Source organism: Canis lupus, chromosome 1 (assembly GCF_003254725.2).
Source record: "Canis lupus dingo isolate Sandy chromosome 1, ASM325472v2, whole genome shotgun sequence".
In the NCBI taxonomy this organism is placed as follows: domain Eukaryota; kingdom Metazoa; phylum Chordata; class Mammalia; order Carnivora; family Canidae; genus Canis; species Canis lupus.
The window spans coordinates 37,711,319-37,727,274 of NC_064243.1; positions in this window are offsets into that span (position 1 = coordinate 37,711,319).

A 15,956-nucleotide genomic window follows, 5' to 3' on the forward strand; every position below is an offset into this window, starting at 1 on the left:
TCAGAACAATTTTAATAGTTGAGAGTGGAATCTAATTTTTCATAGCATAGCATCTCTAAAAATCGAATATATACTTTTACTCTAGACTCTTTGTGGTACTACTTGAGCATATTTCTATCCAATCCTATTTAAGAAGATGAGGATTTAATTATAAATTCAATACATGTTGGTAATGATGTGTAGTTTGTGTAGTTGACTCTGTAGCGAAATGGATTATGATTAAAACAGGAACTGATGACAGGGTAGAAATGTAAGCCATTCCTTGGGTATATGTAATACTAAGCATATCATGCTCTGAAATAATAATCACTGCTAGCAGAAATCAACTTATGTTCAAACATTTAAAGACCTGTTACAGTTTAAGATGAAGACTGAATGCTAAATCGATGTTAGGCTTAAGATGCTATGCTCTGATATTTTTAAATGCACATGTTAGAATATTCCAAAATGTATTCTTACCATATATTTCTATTTAACTGTAAAGGGAACTTAGAGCAAATAGTTCTCTCTGTAGCAGGCTTTTAAGACATTTCACAACTTAGTCCCTCAAGAAGAATTTTTTGCATGTAAATTTTAGGATAGTTCTAGACTGAATCAAACTCAGCTGAATCAAGAGTATATGAAATCCACTCCTGTACCCTACTTCTTGGACTCATTATGACTTAAGACTCTCTTGAGTTGTGGGTGCCAGTCTCTGATGTGATAACTGACCGTTTACTCAAAGTGGTGGCCTTGTGTAGGCATGAACCACCATTGAAATGTCAGCACCAAAATCCTGTGCTTAGGATTCAAGGGAGACAAGTAAAGGTTTTCTGCTTTCTTTAAGTCCCGATGTCATAATAATATTAAGTCAACAGATACAGAAGGAAAGCTGAGACTTTATTTCCCCCTTAACCATTTGGAGAAACTTCTAAAGGCTCTTCTGGTAGTGATATATTTGGAACTGCATATTCTGAAAGAGTGAGTCTTTTAACCTCTACTAAATGACATATTTGTAAGTGTATTTTTGAGGCCTTTTTATCTTTTCCGACCAAGGCTAATGGTAAACTTGATAAGAAAATTAAGCAGGTCTGTCTAATTACCTCTGAGCTTCTCTGCCTACTCAATCTGCTTAGAGTAGTTTTAGCCAATTCCCACCAGGTCTTTCCATTCTGTTACCAGCCCCAAGTTTTTTTTTTTCTTAAAGATTTTATTTATTTATTCATGAGAGACACAGAGAGAGACAGAGACATAGGCAGAGGGAGAAGTAGGCTCCTTGTGGAGAGCTTGATGCAGAACTCGATCCCAGGACCCTGGGATCACACCCTGAGCTGAAGGCAGATGGTCAACCCCTGAGCCACCCAGGTGTCCCACCAGCCCCAAGTTTTAAATAAAATATATCATCGTTGGCTAACTGTTCTATCATTAGTTTTAGAAGTCACTTTAAAATGTTGGAGTTTATTATTTCTAAGGCAGCATTAGTATATTCCCTAGATATTGGAAAATGAACATTACCTCTTTAAAAAAATAAGTTTGAAGTAGAGATGAGGTTTTCTACACTGAATTCAAAATCATTGTCCTATTTAACAGAAATGATCATTTGCTTCTTAAAAATAATTTTGTTGTACAACAAGATCAATTGTATTTTTAAGAGAAATGACATTGCTAGCCATGTTTCAACTTTATATCCAGATCAGAATCTATACAAAAATATCAGAAAAAAAAAAAAAAAAGACAGTCACAGGAACCAAAAGTAACACTTAACTAGAAAACTTTTACTGAGGAGCAGCTATATAAACAACCACATTTCCTATATATATATATTAGGTATATATATATATATTTATTGATATATATATTTATATATATTTAATGAAACAATTGTTAAAATATAAGAGGTCAGGATTGGGAATTTAGGGCAGATACATCCTGTTAAGGGTCAAATTGTGTCTCCCCAAAAGCTTTGTTGAAGTCCTAACCCCCAGCACCTCAGAATGTGACCTTGCTTGGAAATAGGGTGTGGTTGTAGGTGCACTTCATTAAGATGAGGTCTTACTAGTAGGATGGGGCTCCTTAAGCAATGTGACTGATATCCTCCTAAGAGGATGGCCTTGTGAAGACACAGGAGGAGTGCCATGTGAAGACAGGGGATCGGAGTGATGGATCTACAAGTTGGGGAACACTACAGATTGTCAGCAAACTACCAGGAACCAGAAAGAGTCAAGGAAGAATTCTTCTACAGATTTCAGAGGGAGAATGGCCCTGCTGACAACTTGATTGCAGAGTTCTGGTCTCTAGAACTGTGAAACAATACATTCCTGCTATTTTAAGCCACTCAGTTTGGGACACTTTGTAGGAAAGGAATACACACCCCAACATCAGCTCTGCTTTTGGTCAGGGGAAGAAAATTGTAGTACAAGTATTCAGTTGGGCTTTCCTCAATCAAATGTGAAATACCATAAGATTGATCCTCTGCAAACACATACACGTTCCCTCTACCCAAAGGAAATAATATCTTGTTTTCCAGTAATCATGGAAAAATCAGTCACAAGTCACCTGAATTGGTCGTAAAGAAACCTCAAGTTTCTAAAAAAATAGATTTGACAACATTCATCACAAAGCAATAAATTAGAAACTAACAGAAGGCACACAACCAAGCCAACAAAGAAAAACTAACCTGGACACATATTTTAGGCCAAGGAGAAAATTGAACCTAAAATTACAGAATGTCTGGAAAATCACTATGATGAGAATACCATTGATAGAAACCACCAAGCTGCAGATAGCAATGCTGAAATCAAAATGTTTACTTCTAAATGAATAAGGAATACAAGTGAATGAAATAAACCTCCAATACCAGAATTTAAAAGACCAGTGAAGGAAGAAATTAATGCTCACAGCAGAAGTTTGTTTGCTAGAAAGCCTATTAATTATCATGAAGTTTTTGGTTTTTTTTGAGGGAGATGAAATAGGTAAACTTATGGTGAAAAGAAAATAATCACATTTACGTGAGAAAGTTAAAAAATCCTAATTGAAAACTTTGCTCAACACTATGCAAATTTGAATTCAAATTCAAATGAATTTCTTAACCTGCCCCAGGGCGAAAAATAATCTAAGTTTTATATTTGAGAAATAAGTGGTCAGAAATCTAACCGTTACTAAGCTCAGCCCTCTTTATAACCACAATCATCACAAAATACACCAGATCTAGAATAGATTATAGGGTACTCATTTAAGGAATTGATCTTCTTGATACCATTTAAAAGGTTTCAAATGTGGAGCATCAAAAAGTCTTCATTTTAAGAAAGTCAGCTTGCAAATACTTCATTACTCAAGTGGCACAGCTGAGGACAGTGACTTCCCAGCCAGTTCATGAATAGTGTCTGTCATACCATAACCAGAGCAAGACTAGTTATTAGTGATTAGGGATTTGAGAAGTGCTGTGAGGTGAGTAATTTGGGGGATGCAAAGAAAGTGATTCCCAAGGGCTCCAAGGAACACTGACCTCCTTGCACAAGCTTGTATTACTATGCTAGAGGCGTAGGAAGGGAGTGGACTTTCCATAATGAGGGAAAAGAGAAGCAAACTCTGTGAATTCCATGACCTCAATCTAGCTGGTGTTTCATTATCATCTCAGGCTTACTATCAGAGAACAAAACAACACACCATTGTTGAGTTGATAATTACATAAATTTTGAAATTCTTCACCAGAAAAGAAATACTATTTGCTGGGGGGAAAAAAGAGCCCTTTTTAATAAAAATGACCAAACCATAAAGTTTTTCTAGGATTTAAACACATAATAAAGGAAGTCAGCATGATATTTTTACTGAAATCTGACAAGGAAAATAGCAAACTAGTCCCCAATCTTATAACAATGCAAAAACCGCACATAACTAATTAGCAAATGAAATCAACAGCACAATAAAGATCAAGATAAGATGCCTAGTAGGAGTTTATAAAGTTGTTCACCATTAAGACTGTTAGGAAAGCTATTAATGAAATTTGGCATGAAAGCAAATTAAAAGGACAACGTAATTCTGTAAATGCTGTAAAATAATTTTATAAAAATTTTGCTTGCAAAAATTGGGATAAGTGGCTGTTTTCTGAATGTGATTTTTTTAAAAAAAGTTTATCCATTGTGCCCCAAAGTTAACATCCAAGGAAAATACTAACATCGGTGAGGATCCAAAATACCTAAGATGCAATAAAAATTGAGACTACTATATTATTTTGAAAAACAGTATTTCCCTGAAGTTAAAAGATTAAATGATTGGTAAATATCATGTATGAAATACAGACACTCTCCAGCATATTAGTTTGGATACTTCTTCTGTGGGTTCCAGCAACTTAATTATATTCTCTGCAAGCCATCACTGGTTATTAGTAAAACTTAAGTTATTTAACAATTAAGGATTTTTTTGTGATTTTCGTTTAGCTTCCCTCTTTAGCATGCACGAGCTTCATTTTATCTTGTTTAAACATCTCATAATTAGTGATTATGTAAACAATTTTAGGTGGAAAAACAATTATTAATAAATATCTTTATAGAATTAGATTGACAGTTAATACCAATATTAAGAGGATATATTTAGGTAACAGGGTCGTGTCCTTTTTAAAGTAATGAGAATTGAAACAAATGTAATATAAGGCAAAAACATTATTAATGTTTATACAAATTAAGCATAAAACTGAGCAGATTATTGGAAAGAAAGTGTTAACTGCATGTTTATTAGCTTTTTGTCCAGCCTTGATGATGCCTGATAATTTTACTTTTGATCAAATCCTCCTTGAAACACTAACTCAAAGAATTATTAGAATGTGTGCCTATATACTGGATCCAAGATAAATCAGAATCAAACAGGATCATCTAGGAGACCAAGGAACTAGACTTAATTGTCAATATTCTTCATAAAGAGTAACCAGTATTGATCAAGCAGCCACAGGGAAGGATGGAGTCTAGTAAAGTAACTCTGGAGAGGGCTGCATGACTAGGTAGGGATCAAGACTGAATGGCTTTCTGAGATAAAATGGAGCAGGTTCACTTAGCCTCCTCTCTTATGGTCCTATGTGGGCTGAGTGATTAAATAGTGAAAACTTTCTGGAGTATCAAGACCATGGTCAAGACTTTGCAAACACTCTGTGTGGTTATCTATCCTACATCTTTTCTTAAAGCTACAGAAACTTAATGTTATTTGAAGCCTATTTTGTCTCACAGTTTCTTTGGACCCAAGAACATAGAAGAGATTTCTCAACTATAGACTTCTGATCATTGCAGAATTGTTTAACCAAGTGGTAAGTGTTCATAACACTAATAAACTGTCCTTTAAGAGTTGCATTGCAGCTTAGTTGTTTGATTCCCTTTAGGACAAGGATCCTTTAAGAAAAAGGTCCTCTTGGGAAATCTTTATTTATTTTTTTTATTTTTTTTATTTTTTTGGGAAATCTTTAAATCTGGTTAAGAAAAATTAAAACAAGAATGTTAATTTTTCTTCTTGAGTAACCAAGGTGACAAAAACTTCAAAATCACGTACAACATCTGTGTTAGATTATCCTTAAGCCAGACATTATGCTGAATCTAAGTAACAATAAGAAAACAATAAGTCTCAGAGTAAAACAAAATGATCAAAACAGATTTCCTTTCATTGCTTAAACTTCAAAACAAAAGACTTGGTTAGGGTGTTCTAATGAAATAATTTTCTAGGTTTTTTTTTTGGGGGGGGGTGGTCCATGGAAACTCAGAATTTAATGAGCAATGTCACTGAGAAGATTGCTATGGCTTTCCAACAATTTTTAATAGATGAAGAGGAGATTTTTCTAGATTTTCCAAGTTATGAACTGTAGTGAAAATTCATTTGAGAAGTTGCTACTGAAAAATATTTTTCCTATATTACATTTTGCTGTTCAAAAAATTTTTTTAATATTAGTGATGTTAAGTGTACCCTTTTGAGTTTTACATTTCAGGCATTTGGACATGCAGGAATAGTAAGTTTGACAGCATGACAGATTAATAATAAATTCAATAATGCTTGTTTTACATAATTGCAGAGAAATTTCTAGTCTCACTCTGAAATCAACGCAGTGAAAGGGAATGAAGATATGTTTAGATAAAGAGTGGAAAACTATAAAGAAAAGTGACATAAATTGTCATTGACAACAGGAAAAGTATATTGGAGACCATGAAAAGTTTAGTATTTTGTTAACACTCTTCATTTGGGAACTGTCTGTTCTGCACCTAGATGTTTAAACATGTAGAACAGAAGCTGTTGCATGTAAAAGGAAATTTGAATAAAAACTACAAAAAATATTTTATTATTAAGTAATGTAAGTTCTATTGATCATCTATGATTGCTTGCACAGAATGTAATTAGTTTGCTGGAACCTGTTAATGGAGTAACCAATGAAAATGCCAAAGAGTGCATCTATTTCTAATGTGATGTTTGCCATGATAGCATTTTATCATTTAACCCTCGGGAAAATACTGACCTTGACAAGGAATCTATATACACTTCTATGTTAGACTTCTAAATTTGACTGCTAAAATATTTTAATAACCATGACCATTAAATTTTTGATGCAGTTTTCTATTTGCTTCTGTATACCAAAAAGTTACTTCTGTGATGGTTATGTAGTCATCATACTGATGAAATTTTATTCCTAATCAAGTCCTCCTAGAAACATCCTGCTGAAATAAGTATTCTGTATACCTCTAAATGTAAAACAATTTGGTATTAGTTTAAGAATAGCTGGACAGATCAAAGAGTCAAAAAGTCCAGAAATGAATGTAAGAGCACTTGGAAGTATAGAATATGAAGAGGGGCTATTTCATTTTTTTAATTGGAGTTCAATTTGCCAACATATAGCATTACACCCAGTGTTCATCCCATCAAGTGTCTCCCTTAGTGCCCGTCACCCAGTCACCCCCACCCCTGCCCACCTCCCTTTCCACCACCCCTTGTTCATTTCCCAGAGTTAGGAGTCTCTCATGTTCTGTCTCAAGAGGGGCTATTTCAAATTAGCAAACAAATTATGATTATTTTAATAAAGCATGTTGGGAGAAGTGAGTGGTCATATAGGGGAAATGTTGACTCCCTGCCTCTTATTATTTATTCAAATTAATTTCAGATATGTTAACCATTTAAATTTAATAATTACTAAGGTAAAATGTGGGGTTTTAAAAATATCTTGAAACTGGAGAAACCTTTCTAAGGATGACACAAGGACCATAAACTGATGTATTCAACTACAGAAAATAAATACATTGCCAAAACTCACCATACATAAACTAAAAAGATAATCCTGGAAAAGTAGCCCACATTTTTTTCTTTTTTGAAAAAGTAACCCATATTATAGTTAAACCACCATTGCCCTTGATTTATAAAGAGCTCTTACATGTCAAAAAAAGCCCAGCAGCCAAGTAGAAAAATGAGCAAAGAATAAGAAGAAACAGTTCACTGAAAATTCAGGAAATACAAATGATTATTAAAGAGATGAAAAGATGCTCAAACACACTCACAAAAATGCAAATTCAAAACCACAGTGAGATACCACTTTTCATCTATTAGGTTGGCCAAAAATGTATTTACTAAAATGATTAGAGTGTAGTAAAATAGAATAATGAAGAGGGTAGAACTTGACAAAAATTATATGAAGGTCAAATGGACAGTAACTGAAAACTTTAAGTGTCATTTTGCATCACATTTACACACAGACATTTACTCTACAGATATGCCTAAACATTTGTAAATGTGATTTATGTTGTAAAGATGTTCATTGCAGCAATTTTAGTAAAAATGAAACTACTGGAAAGTCCAGCTTAGAAACAGAATGGTACTGTGGTATTCCTTTCATTATCAGATAAAACATGGATATAGAAAAGGTGCAAATCTTTTATATAGAAACATGGCAATTTCGTAAATTATCCAAAGTCCTTTGAGAATTTAATTCTAAAGCAACTAGAGTCCACTTGGCGGTAGAAGTAAACCTTTCATGCACAATGTACGTCCTTGATTTAGCAATGAAGGCTCAGCTGAGATGGTGGTTGTCATTGTGACTATGTGCCATAAATTGTGCTGAACACCTGAAAAGATTATTTAACCTGCTCTTAATAATGTTTCCTTAAGATGAGTTTTCTAATGCCGGTGACTCTACATACTTTTTTTTTCTCCAAGAAATCCTTTAAGAGACACAGACTCTAATAACTGCTTTCTAGATTATGATCCTGTTACTGAAATGCTAACTTACTGCTCTATGCAGCAAAAATTGTTTCCTCTGCTCTGAAAAGATGCTTGGTGTTTTCTGTCAGTTCTTGTGCAGGTGGGACAAACAACGCCGAGCCCCGTCCTCATGGTGGAAAAGCAATAAACAAGTAAAAATAGTTAGTGCCATGTCCAACTCCTGACTATCCAAACCACACTAGAAAGATGAAAACAATTTCCTGCTTCTAAAAAATTTAGAAGACAGTTTCAAATGACTAAATAAGAATGAAGTGTCTTCCCCTTTTATCTGTGTGATACAGCTCTTAATTATTTAGAAATTCTCTCAGATGTCAGCTAAATTTTACTTCATTTAAAAACTATACAGCTAGATACATAAATCAATAACTCACCACTGGTGGATAAACCAGTAAATGTCACTCAGGCATGATTTCACCATGGAGGCTTACTGCATTGTCAGGAGGAAGGAAGCAAACACTCAGCACTTACTGCAGGGCAGGCACTATTATAATTTTAAGTGTGTGCATTTGTGTATTTAATCCTTAGGGGTTAGTAAGATCTGTAACATCAAGCATCCTTACAAGTAAGAAGGCAAAGACTCAAATGGATTGAGACATTTGTCAAAGATGACTCAGTATGTAGCAGCCAATTCTGATTAACTCACTCATTTACCAATCCAGTAAATGATTATAGCTATCGCAATTGTTGTAAAATAGTTGTAGCCATTATAGTATCTCATCAAATGTGAGACATAAAACACATCACTGTTCGATGTTCTGCTAAAAAGATTTAACTTTGCGAATCACACCATAATATACACATTATACCATATTACCCTCTACCAAATTGCACGTGAATAAAAGTTTAGGATAACAATGTTTCTGATAAATTGATGTTTGATGTCTTATTGATAAGTCTTCAAAAGTTGATTGCACCAGCTTCAACTGGAATTTCTACTATTCTGAGGCTTCAGTTATATAACCAATCTTTAAAAAAATGTATTTCAGTAACAAGATACAACACAGTTTCAACTCTTTATGAGTGCTTCCTTTCTTAGATACAATAATAAAGAGAAAAGAAAAATAAGGAAAAAAGGAATTGTTATTTCTCATATGACAAATACTGTTCCATCAATATCAATCTTATGCTCTGTTGTTTCCACAAGGTATTTTTTGCACACATAATAATCTTTCATTTCTTTTTTTTTCTTTTATAATCTTTTATTTCAAAGCAAATTATGCTATAACCCTTTTGAAGCCATATTAAATAGAGGTTAAATTCAGCATACTTAGTAGCAATGATCTATACAATTTTGATATGAATGAGTAACTCATGGGTGATTGTGACCATGCGCTCTTATGGGAAATGACAATCACTTTGTATCTCCTGTCTGACAGATAGTATTTGTAAGACTTCATAAATTATAAGGTACATTTTGATTTCAAGAATATTAAAATGTGAAAAACAGTTAAAATATATGAAAAAGTTTGTGTCGAACACAGTGCTAGGAACTAGAATACCAAGAAATAACAAAGTCTTGTCCCTTGTTCTAACTGCTTAGTGTGGGTAGACAAGTAAACCAATAATTATTATTCAGTGTGAATACAATACAATAATATATATGTATGCAATTATTTATATACACTTTCTATGTGCTAATGTATTTAATCTTTATCCCATGGGGCAGGTACACGATAGAGGTATGAACCTGTCTGGATATCCAAGAAGGGTATGTAAACTATCCTGTGTGGGTAAAAAGCCTTTTGTGGGAGACATCACATAGGTGTGAGTAGTGGAGGAGAAGGGAAGAATTAAAATTCCAGGCAATAGCACTCCATCAGCACAGAGAGGCAGAAAGAGTGGAACATCTGAGGAATACACAAGATGGAGTAGTAAAGGGATGGTGGTCCATGGGGCAATGGGGAGGAGTAAGGAGCAAAGCATTTTTTTCTTTTTTTTTTCTTTCTTTTCTGCCATACTAAGGAATTTAGACATTATCCTATCAGTGATAATTTGTGAAATACTAAATACTAATTTTGAAAAAGTGTAGTCAGCAAAAGCAGCTCAGTAAGGAACTCTAAAGTTCTGCCCCTCCTAAAAGGAACAAAAAACTGCTAAAACTATGAGAATTTGCTTTTTTTGAAACCGTGAAAATTAACTTTGGTTAGAAAATCTTGAAAGCAGCAATAGAAAAGTAATCTCACTTACAAGGAACCTTTAGTAAGATTAATGATGGTTTCTTTTTAGGAACTATGGATGCCAGAATATAATGGGATGGCATATCAAAGTATTAAAAGGAAAAACTTTCAATCAAGAATGCTACATCTGACAAGATTACCCTCCAAAAATGAAGGAGAAATTTACACATTCCCAGATAAATAAAACTGCAAGAGTTTGTCACTAGCAGGCCTATCCTATAACAGGTGCCAGTCATTTGTTTGCTAGAGCCATTGAGGTGAAAACAAAAAGACATACCGAGTAATACAAATCCACATGAAGGAATAAAGGGCATTAATAAAGATAACTAACTTCCTAGATAAATGTAAAAGTATATAGATAGATTTCTTGTTTGAAATTCATTTTTTTCTGATTTTAAAGACAGCTGCTTAAATCAATCTGCATAGACTTCTAACAAGTAGAGAGATTGAGTGAGTAATCAACTTCCAAAAAATTCTCGTGTGCTAAACACATTAACAAGTTTGATGGGACATTTAAAAAATGAATTTTCCTAGAAGAGCTAAATGTTAATGAAAGGGAAAACACTAAATCTCAAATTAAAATTGTAACTTAGAACTTTGTATATTGAGTGTATATAAAAACACACCTGTTCTGACACTTGAACTGCTCATCATTATGAAAAACAAAGAAGAATCTGTGCAATTTGAAGAGCTCACTATTAAATTGCAAGGATGACATTGTGGCTTCTTTCCGTTGCTATGGGCAAGCCACTTGAATGATTTCAACAGATTCTTCAACTGAACAGAGATTGCTTCCCACTCAGTTATAATTTTACCATGCAGAGGCTAGAAATTGGGAATAAATAATGAAAGAGGTCATGCAGGTTCACATGTATTGCTCTGTGTGGGATGTAGCTGATGATTGGAGATGGGAACCGTGACCTGGTGATAGAAAGATACTGCTTCACGATCTGAAAGACATTCTGGCAGCTCTGACCTCAATTTCACATAAGTAAATGGGAAAAAAAGTGCCTATCACGAAGGAACAAATATGGTTGCTAAAGCTTTAGCTTTAAAGTTGTACCCAACAGAAAGAAGTAAACAATGCCCAATAAAGAAAAGCGCAGAATTCAGACTGCAATCTGATCATGACCATAGCATTATTTGCCACATAGCTCCCATAATCATTGAGATAAACATTGCAGAGATGAGAGACATATAAAATGTATTAAAAAAAAAAACTTTTAGGGGTACCTGGGTGGCTCAGTGATTGAGTGTCTGCCTTTAGCTCAGGTCGTGGTCCCTGGGTCCTGGGATCAAATCCTGCATCGGGTTCCTCGCGGCGAGCCTGCTTCTCCATCTGCCCATGTCTCTGCCTCTCTCTCTGTGTCTTTCATGAATAAATACAATCTTTAAAAAATAAAAAAATAAACTTTTATGTAATCCATATACTTATTTCTTGAGAAGAGATTTGATGGAGTAAAGATGGTCACAGTTTCTTTATAACTCTCTCCTTGGAGAAGTAGAGTTTACTTTTTCCCTGGCCTCAATCTAGTCTGGCCCTGTGACTGCTTAAGCAGTAGATTATGGTAAAGTGACACCATGCTAGTTCTAACCCTTTGAGGACTGACAGGCAGCTTTTGCATCTGACATCTGGGCATACTGACTTCTGAAATTCTGCTTCTCAGAACCTAACCGCCATCTTGGGAAAGGCCCAAGCCACAGGAAGGGCCATGTGACATGCTGTGGTCAATCTGAACCGCCGAGCTCCCAGCCTCCAGCAAGCATCAACTGAGTGAGCCATTTGGATGCTTCAGCTCAATAGAGACACCCAAAAACTGTGGCCCCAAGTGACATCACATGACCAGAACCACCTGGGCGATCTCGGTCAACAAAGAGAACTAGAGGAGTGATAAAATAGTTGTTTCAGAGTATTACCTTTTGGCTGGTTTGTTATGCAGCAATAGATAAAGTGATCACTCGCATAAGGATGTATGTGAAGTTGTGTTAAAACTTATGTTTACAGGTGGTATAGTGAAAAGATTAGTAAATTTTACCTATATCAACAATTGTGTCTACAATCCAATGGTCTCCTCAGAACTTCCTCAAGGGAGTTTTAGCAACTCACTGGATTACCTTCAGACCTGATCTCTTTTCTAAAAACAAATTTAAGGGCACCTGGGTGGCTCAGTGGTTGAGTGTCTCCCTTTGGCTCAGGGAGTGATCCCAGGGTCCTGGGATTGAGTCCCGCATCAAGCTCCCGGCAGGGAGCCTGCTTCTCCCTCTGCTTATGTCTCTGCGTCTTTCTGTGTCTCTCATGAATTAATAAATAAAATCTTAAAAAAAACAAAAAAACAAATTTATATTCTACTGCGACCTGAACAAAAAGTATGGGAAAGACCTCTAAGTGCCTCCAACTTAACACTCAAAAATGCTACCTCTTCTCTAAAGTTCAAGCATGGAGACAAGGCTTTTACTCAGAACTCTACCTTAGTTAAGATTGTTCCCTTGTTTGTTTTTAGTAAGATGAGAGCAGAAAGGATGTTAAGAAATTTTAGATTGAACTTTGATTTTGTCTTTGATATGTTTTTAAAAGAGATTAACATAAAACAAAACAAAAGCGAACTACCTCAAGAGACAATCGACCTAGTTATCCTAAAAGAAAATTTCAGATTTAGTGAACTGTGAATAGAAATCTCTATGTGTTAATTTTTGAGTTTAGTTTCTGAGTCTCTTATCTGAATTTGATCAGAATGAATCAGTGATATAAAACTGGGTTTATAGTTTGTCCCTTTTAGGTTGTTAGATTTTACTTCAGATCCCAGACTTGAGTTAAATGTCAGTATTTGCTTTTGTGGGTTGACAAAACACATTTTCCAATATAGTCTGCTAAGAAACACAGTGCACTTGGAGCTTGACCTGTCTTCTGGGATGACTTTGAGGAAAAGCTACTAGCTGTATGACTTTAAGCCAGTGGCCAACACACTCCCCCCGCCCCCCCTCAGTATCTGAATCAGGAAAAAAGTAATAACCATCTTTGCCCTGTTTACCTTGAAGGACTATTCTTCAGAATCAAGTAATCCTATATGTATAAGAGTCTATTTAAGGAGTGAAAAGTTTTTTTTTTTAGCTAAAATTGTTTTATCATTATTCTTGATAATTGTGCTTCTAGTAATTGTGTATTTTTTCCCTATCCATTCTAGAAACTATTTTATTATACTTTTCTGAGTTCCAAAGTGAATCATTTTTTTTTCTAGGTTGTGGTATCTTTGCCTGCTTTGCCCACAAAGGTCTCTGAAGTTAACTGATATTTAGCTAGAACATCAACCATGGCAGAAATACTGGAGAGAGAAAAGAGAAAAAAATTGTAGACAGAACACAAGAACTAAGATGACAGTTTCAAGCATTTGAACCCTGTACCAAAACCTTTCTTTCTGTCTCATTTTAACCCTTCCAGGACCTATACTTTACAATCCTCCTGAAGTTTACTATCAGCTCCTTGTGTCTTCAGTTTCTCTCCACATCCAGCTTAGATTCCATGATTTGTCATTATAATCACACCTTTGCACACACTGTTACTCCTTTGCTCTTCTTTTCTTATATATTTCTCCTATATTTTATGTACATGAAATTACATAGTAACCACTGTTATATCTAGTTTAATTCCTAAACCTATTGTGTTTTTAAAAAATAATTTATCCATGTATTTATCTGTAGTACAATCCTTTTTAATCCTGAATGGTATTACTGTATATATCACATTTTGTTTATTCTCTTCCTGATAGACATTTAGGTTATTTCCAACTGTCAAAATCATGCATAAAGCAGCTATAACTTTCTTGTACAAATCTCTGTGTGAAGATGTGTTTTCATTTCTCTTAGGTAAATACCTAAAACTGGAATTGCTGGATGTTGAGGTAGGTGTGAGTTTAACTTTATAAGAAACTGCCAAATAGTTTTCCAGAGTCATTTCCCATCATCAGTGACTTAAATTTGCAGTTGCTTTGTCAGCATTTAGTATTTAGTATTTAGTATTCGTATTAGTTTTTGTTTTGCTTCATAACAAATGTCTATGTAATTTAGAACCATTAAACAACACTGATTTGAGCTAGCTTATTGGACTTTGATGGCCTCGGATAACCTCACTTATATATTTTATGGTTACCTCATGGTCAACTGGGATAAAGGGCATGACTTGGTCATGGATGTTTCAGAAACGAGCCAGGACGCATCCACGTGGCAACTGGTTTACAAAGCCAAAAAAGAAGATAAGCTCCAACACTTTTTATTTTCCAATCCTCTGCTTGGTTGATGTTTGCTAATATCTCAGCAGCCACAGAAAGTCATGGCCAAGAACATCTTTAAGGGTTGGAGAAATAGACTCCACTTTTAATGGAAAGTCTGAAAAGTCACATTGGAAAAAAGTATTGCTACAGGGTTAAGAAGGATTTGAGACCTTTTTGCAATCTTCCACAATCTTCTCTCTGACCACAAATCATTTGTAGCCTCTTCACATGAAAAATATAATCACTCTTATTCTAAAAATCCCAAAAGTTTTATTTCAATAATGACATGTGGCTCAGAGTTTAGGATCTAGCTATCTAAATCAGACCCAAGTGCACATGAAGTGCCAACAACTATAGCTGTCAAGGGTTAGTCAGGGAAGCAGAGCTAACATGAGTATTCCTGGAATGAGGGATTTGTTCTAGGAATTAGACCTTATACAAGGTGAGGGCAGATGAAGTAAATGGAAAGATGTTGTAGGATCAGAAAGAGTTACTAATGAATCTACCTTAAGTACCGCTACAGGTAGGTAAGTTAGAGCTTGCCGGAAATCTGAGAAACTGAGCATACCCAGCTGTTGCAGAAGGCTCAAGAAGAGCTTGAAGTTAATGGTAAGATTTATGGAAAATTGTTCCTTTGTGTAGCTACCATCTTTGTGGGTCCACAGCCAAGCATTTTTTCTTTTTTTTTTTCTTTCTTTTTTTTTTCAAGCATTGATGGTAGAACTGGGGCTGGTTTTGATCAGCCTGGAAGGAGAGTTAAACAACTAGACAAAATGAGATCATATGTGACCCAGTGGATGCATCCATTTGACGCTAAATCTGACATGGATAGAGAGTAATGAGGGTAATGGCCACTGTTTTCTTATATGCTTTAAACTGTACACAAGTTCCTCTTTTAGCTGAATCTAAAAAAAAAAGAAAAGAAATTCTGGGAAATGTGGCCCTCAGTTTAACTAGGATGACATGGAATAATACAATATGTTATTAGTTGTATTTTAAAATTTCAGCATCACAGTAGATCTGTACCTACCCATTATATCTCTTTGGGTTTTAATTTATATTACCCTAATGACTATGCTTATGGGCCATTCATAAGATCCTATTTTGTGAATGTCCAAGTTTTGTGCCACCTTTTTATCTTTTTGCTATTGAACTTTAGAAATTCTATATTGTAAATACAAATTATCTGTTGCATAAATATGTTGCAATGATTTTGTTCCGTTGAGGTTTGGGTTTTTAATTTTCTAAATAATAACTATTTTGAACAGAAGTTTTTAACAAAATTCAGTTCACCAAAATT